This window comes from Protopterus annectens, chromosome 4.part0, assembly GCF_019279795.1.
Source record: "Protopterus annectens isolate FY-2018-M chromosome 4.part0, PAN1.0, whole genome shotgun sequence".
In the NCBI taxonomy this organism is placed as follows: Eukaryota; Metazoa; Chordata; order Ceratodontiformes; family Protopteridae; genus Protopterus; species Protopterus annectens.
The window spans coordinates 646,619,513-646,630,970 of record NC_056733.1 but is presented as its reverse complement, the minus strand read 5'-3'; the positions used below and the strand labels follow the sequence as shown (position 1 = coordinate 646,630,970).

General features: G+C 45.0%; 1 protein-coding gene across 2 annotated transcripts in view; it reads right to left on the bottom strand.

Annotated features, from left to right (window-relative positions):
• Positions 1-11,458, bottom strand: part of CFAP251 (cilia and flagella associated protein 251) — a 2,280,288-nt gene that overhangs the window by 1,998,066 nt on the left and 270,764 nt on the right. The window lies entirely within an intron of this gene.

Sequence of the window (11,458 nt, the reverse complement as noted above, 5' to 3'; positions counted from 1 at the left end):
TAAAACAAAGGTGGAAGAAATTAAATGGATTGCGGACATGCCAACTGACCGCCCACCTGGGTTAAGTGGAATGATTCCATTAAAGTCAATCCTAAAAGGGCAGCAGCTGATTAGAAGAATTATAACTGGCTGAATATCAGGAAGTGACATGAACCTGATAAGCCTGATCTTAAGGAGTCGGCAGCCCATCTGAAGAATTTTGACTGGATATCTATTATATCATCAAGGAAATGGTAATGTCATGTCTCAGGATCTGAGGAAGGCCAAAAGGCTGAAAGCCCTTATTCGTTTTTGACTATTTTTATTGTTTTATCCTCATTCAGTTTTTATTGTTTTTAACCTTGTTTGCCAATAAATTGCTTTCCGTGGTGGTACAGCCGGTTGTTTGTTTGTTCTAGGAGTCATTAGTATTGGTGCAACCTTTAGCGATAAACAGGAATTATTTTACTTTAATTATAGAAAGGTAGTTTTTTGTTGTTTTTAATACAGGAAAGGAAAGGAGAAAAATTACTAACAATGGTAGGCAGAAATACCCGAAGATTAAAGAAGAAATATCAGCAATAGTACTGGTATGTATACAAAAAAGTTTTCAAAAAAGATCAGAAAACACATACATTTAGCTTAAAGATTATGGGAGGGAAGAAGAAAAACAGAAAAATACCAAAGTTAGAATTATAAACTAACTCACAACCAAACAGGCAATGAAACACTTGAAAAAACTCCAAACAACGCTCGAGAGCAAAGGGATCTGCATAAGAATTGAGGTATGTTAGGTTGGGTGGGGCATTGTGGGTAAAGGGCGGAACTCCAGATTTCTTGGATCCGATGAACTGGTAGAAGTGGCCGAGTCAGATCAGAGTCTTGGATCCAAACCCATCAGTTGAGGGATGAATGAAAAAGACATCATCAGATTAGGGAAAATACAATCAACACCCATCAAACTAAACATAAAGCACCTCTCAGGAAATATAACTCAACCACAGAACACTATAAAACACCAAATCTAACAACAAAAAAAGAAGTTATGTACATACCATAACGTTCCATCTGAGTAGTTAGACTTCATTCTTCTGCACATATGGGTATTCGGATCCGAGCCGGCAAAACTTTTCAAGCATCAGCACCGAGCTCCAAGCTCCTCCCCTACCTATATTACATCACTTCCTCCTATCTAGCTCCAGATCGAGTTTGCTGTCACTAAATGGCAACATAACCACAATCCGTAAACAGGATAAACCTGAAGAGTGAGAGGGAGGGAAGTTACAGAAGAATGAAGTCCAACGACTCAGATGGAACGTTATGGTAAGTACATAACTTCTTTATCTGAAGTAGTTATCTTCATTCTTTCTGCACATATGGGACAGAGTCCCCAGCTACTAGTATTCTTGTGAGGCCCTTATGGAAGGATATTTCTGAGCACCACAGAGCCAAAGGATGCTCTCCCTCTAGAAATATGATCTAATTTATAATGAGAGATGAATGTGTGCGAATTGGCCCAAGTCGCTGCCGCACAGATATCGTCTAACGGAACTCTTGACCAGAAAGCTGCAGAAGTGGCCATTGCCCTAGTGGAATGAGCCTTCAATACACCAGGAGGAGATAAACCTTTGTCCTTATAAACTTGTGCAATGCAAAGAGTGATCCACCTTGCTAAGGACACTTTCGAAACTGCTTTGTCCAAAAATGGTTTTGAAAAAGAGACAAACAATTGATCTGACTTCCGGAAGGGTTTAGTCCCATGGAGGTAAAAACGAAGCTGTCTATGGACATCCAACAAATGAAGCTTATGTTCACCTCTATTTAGGAAATTTGGGAAGAAGACTGGCAAATTTATAGACTGATTAATATTGGCTGCTGAGGACACCTTGGGAAGAAAAGAAGGGTTTGTATGCAGCGAAACCCTATCCTTGTGGAAAACCAAATAGGGGGGCAAGGAGGATAAGGCCTGCAACTCTAGCTGAAGTGATGGCAACCAAGAATGCTGTCTTCCACGACAAAAACTTCATCGGAACTGAACCGGCTGGCTCGAAAGGGGAGAGGTCAAAGCTTGAAGGACTAAAGTCAGATCCCGGGGGGCACTATTTCTTTAACTGGTGGTCGCAATGAAAAAGTGCCCTTCAGGAAAGCTTTACACAATTTGGCAGAAGCCAGAGCAACCTTATTTTCATCTACATGAAAATTAGAGATGGCAGCCAGTTGAACCTTGATGGTGGAAGCACTTGTGCCTGATAGAAAATGATCGGCCAAAAAATCAAGTATGACCAAAACGGTGGCTGTAAACGGGTTCTGATTGCGTTGAGAGGCCCAAACACAAAAACGTCTCCACTTGCTATTGCAGAGTTTCCTAGTGGAGGCTTTAAGAGAAGCTACCAGAATGTTCTTAGGGGACGAAAGTCCGGGAGTCCTGATGATCATGGGAACTGGAGCAGCCACGCCGCCAGCTTGAGACTGTCCAGGTTGGGCAGGGGCATGCCCGACGGGTGAGAAATTAGATCCTGACATGGATTTAGAGTCCATGGAGGAGCCAACAGGTGAGACCATAGGAAGGGAAACCACACTTGGCGAGGCCAGAAGGGAGCTATGAGAATGACTTTGCACTGCAGCCGGCAAGCTCTCTGAAGGAACTTCGGAATAAGAGGTAACGGGGGATAAGCATACAGTAGCCCGGGAGGCCAAGCATGGACTAGAGTGTCCCTCGGGCCATCCCCCCGAGGGGGATCAGAGTGAAGAAGTCACTGCACTTCGTGTTGGAAGGAGATGCGAAGAGATCACAGCAAGGATGACCCCAAACAAGGAAGATTTTCTCCGCCACTGATTGTTTCAGAGACCACTCATAAGGCAGAAGGATTGCCCTGCTGAGACTGTCTGCTAGAATGTTGCAGCGTTCTGGGATATGCGTTGCTATGAGAAACCGGCTGGTGGACATGGCCCACTCCCAAACCCTCATGGCCTCGCGACAAAGGGGGTAGGATTGGGTCCCTCCTTGTTTGTTTATATACCAGACTACAGACATGTTGTCTGACTGAATGGCTACCGTCCCCGGAGGTAGGACAGGGTGGAAGGCTCTCAACGCTAAAAGCACTGCCCTCATCTCCAGGACACTGATGTGTAGCTTGGTCTCTGGAAGGGACCACATGCCTTGGACCGTTCTTCCCAAGAATTGCCCCCCACCCAAGCTGGGAGGTGTCTGTGGTAACCGTGGCTTGAGCCAGAGGGGCTAGAAAGCTGCACCCCGCAAAAATGTCTGCTGATTGAAGCCACCACTGGAGTGATGTTCTGCATGTCCAGTTGATTCGGATGTGGAAACTCACTGGGAGGTCTAGCCAGGACCATTGAACTGCTAGATTCCACTGAAGGACTCTCATGTGAAGACGTGCAAGAGGGAGGATAGAGACTGAGGCTGCCATCAAACCCAGGGTCCTAAGAACATCGGCTGCTGTGACTACAGAGTGATCCAAGATCGCTGATACATTCAAAGTCTGAGATTTTCTATCCTTTCCGGGGTGAGAAAAATCTTTGACTGAATCGAATCCAACCGTGCCCCGATGAAGTCTATGATCTGAACCGGAGTCAGGTGGGACTTGTTGAGGTTGATCGTGATGCCTAACTTGTGAGCCAGACCGAGGAAGTAGTGTAGTGCCTGACACAAGAGACATTTGGTGGATGCAGCGAAGAGCCAGTCATCTAGGTAGGGGAATACCTGAATGCCCTGAAGTCTCAGGTGATCCGCTACGACTGCCATAACCTTGGTGAACACCCTGGGGGCTGTGGTGAAACGGTAGGGCTGTGAACTGAAATTGACTGGCCCCTAGCCGGAAGCGTAGAAACCTCCTGCAGCTCCTGTGGACCTTGATGTGATAGTAAGCGTCCTGGAGGTCTAATGAGCACATCCAGTCACATTCTCTCAGAAACGGTAGAATGGACTGTAGAGTGACCATCCGGAATTTTTGTTTCTCTACCGACAGGTTGAGGATAGACAGGTCCAGAATGGGCCTGAGGTCCCCCGTCTTTTTTGGCACTAAAAAGAACCTGGAGTACATGCCCGATCCGGATTGATCTGGGGGGACCAGCTTAATGGCTCATTTTTGTAGCAGCTTCGAAACCTCTAATGCTGCAGCCTTCCTGTGAGCGGGTGGAACATCTGGAAGACGTGCTGGAGTTATGGGACATGAAATGAAGGGGATAGAATATCCTCTGGATATGATGTTTAACACCCAGTGGTCTGCAGTAATGGACTCCCATTCGCTGGATGTAAGGAAAATCTTCCCCCGACTTCTTCCCCCGACTGCCTCCAGAGTAGAGCAGCCGGGCAACTCCTCAGGGTTGCTGTGTGGGTCTGTCGGAAAAAGGTTCCCTAGACCCAAAGTTTCTGGGACCCCCTCTGCCTCTGGGACGGCGTCGGTGTTGTCCCCCTCTGCCTCTGGGGGACGAATATTCCTAAGTGTCACAAAAAGACTGAGTTCCGGAACCACATCTTCTTTTGCCCCTTTTTGGTTCCTGGAATAAGACCTCTGGGGGTTAGAGAAGCGGATTCCGACGGCTGACAAAGTCTTTCCGTCCTTCTCACTCTGGGTTAGTGTGTCACGTACAGTCTTCCCAAAGAGGGATGATCTATCGAAAGAGGCATTGATGAAAGACGCCTTAAAGGGGTCCGCAAATTGACACAGCCTGATCCAGGCTTGTCACCTCAAGGCAACGCCTGTACCAGCAGCTCTAGTGGCTCCCTCCGTAGCATGAGAGAGGAAACACATAGAGGTATTAGTCACTGCTTTCAGTGTAGTCATCTTCGCAGTAAAGGACTGCTTGTCCTGCTGCGACAGAGACTCCGGGGGTGACTCAGTTAATTCCGATATAAGGTCTCGCTGCAGTCGGATGACATGTGCCAAGTAATTCAGCGCATGGATAGAAAATGCCGCTGATGAGTACATGTGCTTCCCGAAATGATCCATCAACCTGGACTCCTTGTCTGGTGGATGAACCGAGGAACTCTCCTGTGCCAGTTACTTCTTTGTGGCTGCTGCAACCACCAAAGCATCTACCGGGGCTCCCTTGGACCATGCCCGCCTATCTGACGGCGGGGAAAGAATTTTGTCTGGCCTTTTGGGTATAGGCTCTACGGTGTCAGGATCCTTCCATGCCCTAGTGGTGATGAGGTCCACCAAAGGGTCAACTGGAGGGGAGACCCAGGAAGTAGATGGGCCCACGCCAAAGGTCTCCAGGAATACGGACTCATCCGCAGAGGGTTTGGGGGCTGACCAACCTCCTCTTTGGCGGAGGATCTCCATAATGTCTCCAAATGAGACGTCCTCGGTAGGTGATCTGGGGGAACCCTCTCCTTCATCCAAGTCTGTATCGGTGGTAATGGACTCAGGGGAGTCCAAGTGCCTCCTCTTACACTTGTGCTTACGAGGTTCCTCTCCAGTGGGACTCTCTGAAGAGGATTCTTAAGCCTCTAGGGGTTCCCTGAGGGGAACAACCTGGGGTTGCTTTGGCACGGGCTGTCCCTGAGACAGGGTAATGGGAGCAGAATCCAAAATCAGAGGGGTCTGGGTAGGATCCAAGTAGGTGAGCTGTGGCCTCAACCCCTGGGAGAGAACTGCCCCGAATGCCAATGGAGAGCACACCTCCGTAGCTCGTAAGGATGAGGCTCTCCCCGGATCTGAAGCAGGGATCGGAGCCGATGGCAGGGTAGTCTGGGCACCGAGGATGGCATCCAAAAGAGCAAGATCTCGACCCTCGGGTCCGACTCCCTGACCACAGCTCCAAGAGTCTCCTGGATCCGAGATCAGAACCCAGGAACTCAAGGTGACTTCCGCTGAAGAAACGAGAACCATCGGTGCCGACCCAACAGCTCCGAAAGGTCTCGGACCCGAAAACCCCGAAGCGTCGGGTCGGATCGGGGAAGGAGAAATAGGGTGGAACATAGTTGTAGAAGGACCCTCTCCAATGGAAGAGGGCCCTGGTAAGACCCCCATCTGAATCTGGTTCTGGATGAACCTCCTCATCAGCCTGTCCATATCAAGGTCGGAGACACTCCGAGTCGACCTGGAGGAAGCGACCAACTCGGGTCTGGGCTGGATCTGAGGGGAGTGCCTCGGCTCCGATGGCTCCATCGGCTCTGGCGAGAAACGGGGAGAGCGGAGCCAAGGAGAACGAGACCTGGGTGCCTTTGAAGAGGAGCTGGAGAAAGACTCCCTGTCCGGTGATCTTTTTCTGGACCTGTCCCTCTCTTTGTGGTGCTTCACCTTCTCTCTTCTGTCCCTACTTCTCTGGGATGAATCCAATGTAGCAGGCCTGGCGGGAGGTTGAGTCCCTGCCTGCACAGTGTCACTGGCTGGGGAGGAAACCGAGGCAGACTCCAGGGCAGAAGCTGGTAGCAGAACTTTAGCCGCAAGCTTAGCCTGACGATCATTCAGTGCCCTAGGGTTAAAGCCTGAACAAATGTCGCAGGATGCAGACAGATGGGCGACCCCTAAACATAGAACACAGAGTGTGGCCATCGGCTGGTGAGAGCTTATGACCACACTCTGTGCATTTCTTAAAAAGAACCTTAGGCTGTTCAGCCATAGTGGAGAACAGTAAAAGCCCTAATGGCCCACACACACACACACACACACACACACACACACACACACACTTAACAAGGGATTGGGCCTAGGCGGGAAACCAGAGTACAAAACAGTACTACACAAACACTTTTTTTTTAAAACTAACACGACGACCAAACGCAAAGAAGGGAGGAAAAAGGGAAAGGTATTCACACCCAACTACACTAATTAGACCAAAAAACCTTACCACCTTGCTTAGAGCTCAGAGACCACGATGCTGACTCACAGAGCGGCAAACGAGATCTGTGGCTAGATAGGAGGAAGTGATGTAATATAGGCAGGGGAGGAGCTTGGTGCTCAGAGCTGATGCTTGAAAAGTTTTGCCGGCTCGGATCCGAATTGGATCCAAATACCCATATGTGCCGAAAGAATGAAGTTAACTACTTCAGATCAAAAATACAAACTTTAATAATATTAAATATGTACAAAACTAATTGGGTAGTCTCTTCGATTCACTTACAGGGGAAAAAAGAAACTAATCAAACAAGCAAGAAGCCAAAAATGCACACTCCCAATCAATCAGCCAACTAACATATAGCATTCCTAACTAAACCAAATGCAAAACACAAATATGCTAATAACCATCCATCTATTTTCAAATATAACTATCCTTTCATAGGATAACATGAATGCTGAAGCCTACTGTGGCAACCAAAGGACACAAGGTCTTAAAAGACAATATGGACAGGGTGCCAGTGGAGTGGTGTACAGCTCCTAAATTATCATCTAGAAAACACATGCCCATCATATGCGACTGAAGATAGAACAGGTGCAATTATTTGTCATTAGCATAACAATGTCAACTCAAACTTTTCCTTCTAATAAGATTTCCAAGCATAGCATAAACACCATAAACAACTCACACTAACAGATAGGGAAGAATATATTCAGACCCAAAACACTCTCTGCGTATGACCAGACAGGCATGAGGCAAGCCACTTCAGTACAGTAGAGCAGATACAAGAATTAGAATTAAGATACTCAGTTATGATGCCATAGTTTACAGCATCAAACATGGTACTGAGCTCAAGCAGAACCAGTAATACAAATCACTAGTTAAAAGAACATTCTTAATCTTAATGAGGGAGGTCTCAGTGTTACAGCAAGGATGAAAATGGAAATGATATGGGTCTGAGCTCATATCCTCTAAGTCTCTGTACATATTTACATTTCCTTTAGCTTCTCAAGAACTTTATCTTAAATGAGCAAGTTAGAAATTAAGCAAAAATGTTCAACATTAGTGAAGCCATCAGAATGCTTTGTAAAGGAAATATTAGCTTCTCGGCCTTCAAGAGGGATGAAAAAGCTCTGCACCTTAAAGAAGAGTCTTAAAAATCTGTTAAATAAATAGAACCAGAACATCCAAGACAGGCTATAACCAACCTAGAAGGACACGAGTCCAGTCATCAGGATGTCAAAATGACAGACATAATCAGGAATGTAAAACTTAAAGAGCAGAGGAACTAATCAAGGTGTTAACTAAAGTATTCCACATACAAGCACAAGGAGGCAATGGTGATCTAATGATGGCAAGGTCAGTGAAAAGCTGAGCAGCCAACTCATTTTGTTTTTGAGTAAAAGCTTTACAAGTGAGAAGGCAAGTTGGACCATAGAAACCTATCCACCACTCAAAGCAAGCATTTCTGGTCAGTTTGTCTCTGCAAAGATTTCCCTGAACAGAAAAATTGCTTTCCTGTGGGACATTTCAGATTGTTAATGAATACAGTGATCAAACATTTCAAGTCTTTTACCCCAAAGATCAGCACTCCTCCACCAACACTCCAACCTTCATCCCTCCTGTCTGAAGGAGTGGAGAACAAAGTCAAATCAAGGCTCAGGCACCTTGAGGAACACAGGCCATACAAAGATATGGGAAAGCAGATCCAGAGAGAAGTCAATCAACTATTATAATCAGACTAACTTACTTATCTGCCAGTTTAGCACAGATCATCAATGCTGTAAGGTACTGATGAACTTTATCCTGTAGTCCTGGGTTTGATTTCCTCAGTCTATATTTGCCTACTGCACGACTCTTTGGTAAGTCGCTTAACTAGAGAGTGCTCACATGTCTCTACTGAAAATTAGTCTTAATATAGACGGACAACTAGTTAATATAAATCTGGAATGCTTATACTGTTCTCCAAAAGTATCAGAAGTAATAACTGAAGAAAGTACAGGAAATTAGGTGAAACATTATCCATATTACAGAATTCAATCAACTCAAGTTCAGAAGGGATTCATTCATACATAGGATCTCAGTAGCAAAGTGGATGAGGAAGTGATCAGACCAGGAGACTGCCTCCACTTCTATTTCTGAGGTCATCATATCCAGCTGGAATATTAAATCTAGTATATGACCTAGGCAGGCAGTAGGCTAGAGAGGTAATCACCTGAACAAATCTGAATTTAGTCAGCCACCAATTCCACACTAACCCATATGCTAAAGTCGGTATGAATTAAGAGAGAATGAAATTATAACAAAAGAAAGCCCTGACATAATATAGTGAAAGTTAGATAAGGAGAAGCTTACAGTTCATTCCAGCACTCATGATATACTCTAACGAATGTGCATTCCTACTGACAACTGGGATCACTTGAAGATCTGATCTAAAACAGACAGCTATCCCCCACCTCCTTCTGCATGTTCTAAGGCACTGAATAATAGACACACCTGCAGGCAAAAAGTTTCCATCCAGCCATGTCTGTATTATGAATACAAGATTTTATCATGAAACAAGTCTGAAGTAATCCCTCATCTTGTTACATGTGGAACTTGCACTCTTGCACTCTTCTACAGAAATGACCAAGATGATCGACAAGAACCTATGACACAGCATGAAGGATAGAATAATCACAGTCAATGTGCTGCTTTATCCCAGGAAGGTGATGAGAAACATTAAATGCCCACCAAGGAAGTGCACCCAGGAGTGACAAAACAACCCCCTTTTTAACATCCTCCCCATTTTGTGTTGAAAATTACATGTTCGGCAAGCCTTAAACACAGGCATACACAGACGTATGGAAGATATGAAGCACCATCAATACATTCCTGCCATAGTAATAAAACTCTGGTAAAATACATAAAGTCATACCAGGACCAAAGAACAGCTATATCTGTCTAAAATGCACATTGATAAGAGCAAGCAATAAATCAGTTAAATAGCCTATGTCAATTAATCAATGTGGAAACAGGATCTAGAACTCAAAATGCCAGTGTAACAAATAAAATATTTGGTACTGGAAGTTTCATCTTCAACACCAGCAGGACTTAAACCACCTGGCATTTATAACTTTCCCAGGCTACTAAGCCCAACTCCTTACTCAGATGCTGTGTGAACTAAGAGCTTCACCAGATCTCTTTTGCTGCACATTAAAGATGGTTGCATATATAAATGGCCTTAGGCTAACTTTCCGATTTCATAGTGTTGCCAATATTTTGCATGTTTTTTGTTCTTGTTTTATGGTAACTGTGACAAAAGGTGGTACTGCTAGCATAGCTAGCTGGAATTTTGTAAATAATTACATGTAATTTGTGAACATCAAACGTATTCATACAAAATGCTGGTGTTACAAATGTATTACAACTGTATGTCATGTGTATTTCAAACTTATTTGTACAGACGTTAGTGTTGAAAAAGTATTTGTAAAGTGCATGTGTTTGAAATGTATGCACAGTGTGCCTTACTGGAGAGAACAGAAATGTACATGCACTATTGTAACTGTTTAAATGTATACGTTTTAATAGAGGAAACTGGAGGTATAACCTCAGTCCAGCAAACTTTAGAAAAATATCTGAAATTAAATCACTTTATAGGCTAGGCAATAAAGATGCTATCTCACAGGTTTCAAAGCAGCCAGAGATACAAAGTCTGTACTAGAAAGCTTTCTGTATTGTCTTTGGGGTGAACTAACTGCCACTCAGGAGGAGTGGAAGTGTTTAATTGCTTTATGACCTCCAGAAGCTCAAAAGATCTGAGCAAAGCCCTATGTGTAATTTTACAGGTAGGTGCCAAGTCGTGCCAGCTTCCAGCAATATGGGCCTTACATGGGAACTAGAAGTCAGATGACCAGAAATGATGTCATTCTGCAAGCTATCCCAGCAGTAATATTTTAGATAGTAATTTGAGAAGTCTCTTAGTGAGAGACTGCACATTCTGTATTCTCTCTTGGGCCTGGCAACAAGAAAAAGAAGTTCAGTGGAAACTACGGCCCAAACTGCAGAATCCTATATAAACGCATTCTACGGACATCTCCAGGAATGCATGGATCATGCTATCCCAAACAAAATCAAGACCCAATCACCCAAAGGCAGGTGTCCAGTCTGGTGGACCCCAGCCATAAATAAACTGTACAACAAAAGGAGGAAGCTACTACATGATAGAGCAAAATCCCTAAAAGGGAAGGCATCTCTGATCAGTACTAGCAAAAAATTACGATCCCTCATAAAATCCTCCAAGGCCAGCTTCGAGAGAAAAATTGCACAGGACACTAAAGACAATCATAAGGCTTTTTTCAGTTATGTTAGGAACCTGGGATGCAACTCCCAGACTTGTTCTGAGTTGATTCTAAATGACAAAAAATACACTGAACCCACAGACATCGCCAATATCCTGGCAGACAGGTTCAGTGCAAACTTCTCCACCCCCTCCCCCCAAAAGAGCAAGTATCTATCCCGGCAGAATGCAGCCTCCCAAACATCTCTGATGCTCAGGTGAAGGCCGCCCTCTCCAAAGCACAAAACACTGCTTCCATGGGACCAGATGGCGTCCTGGGTTGCGTCCTACATGAACTCCAAGAAGAACTAATCCCTCAAGTAAAACTGCTGTACAATCTCAGCCTCACTACAGGAT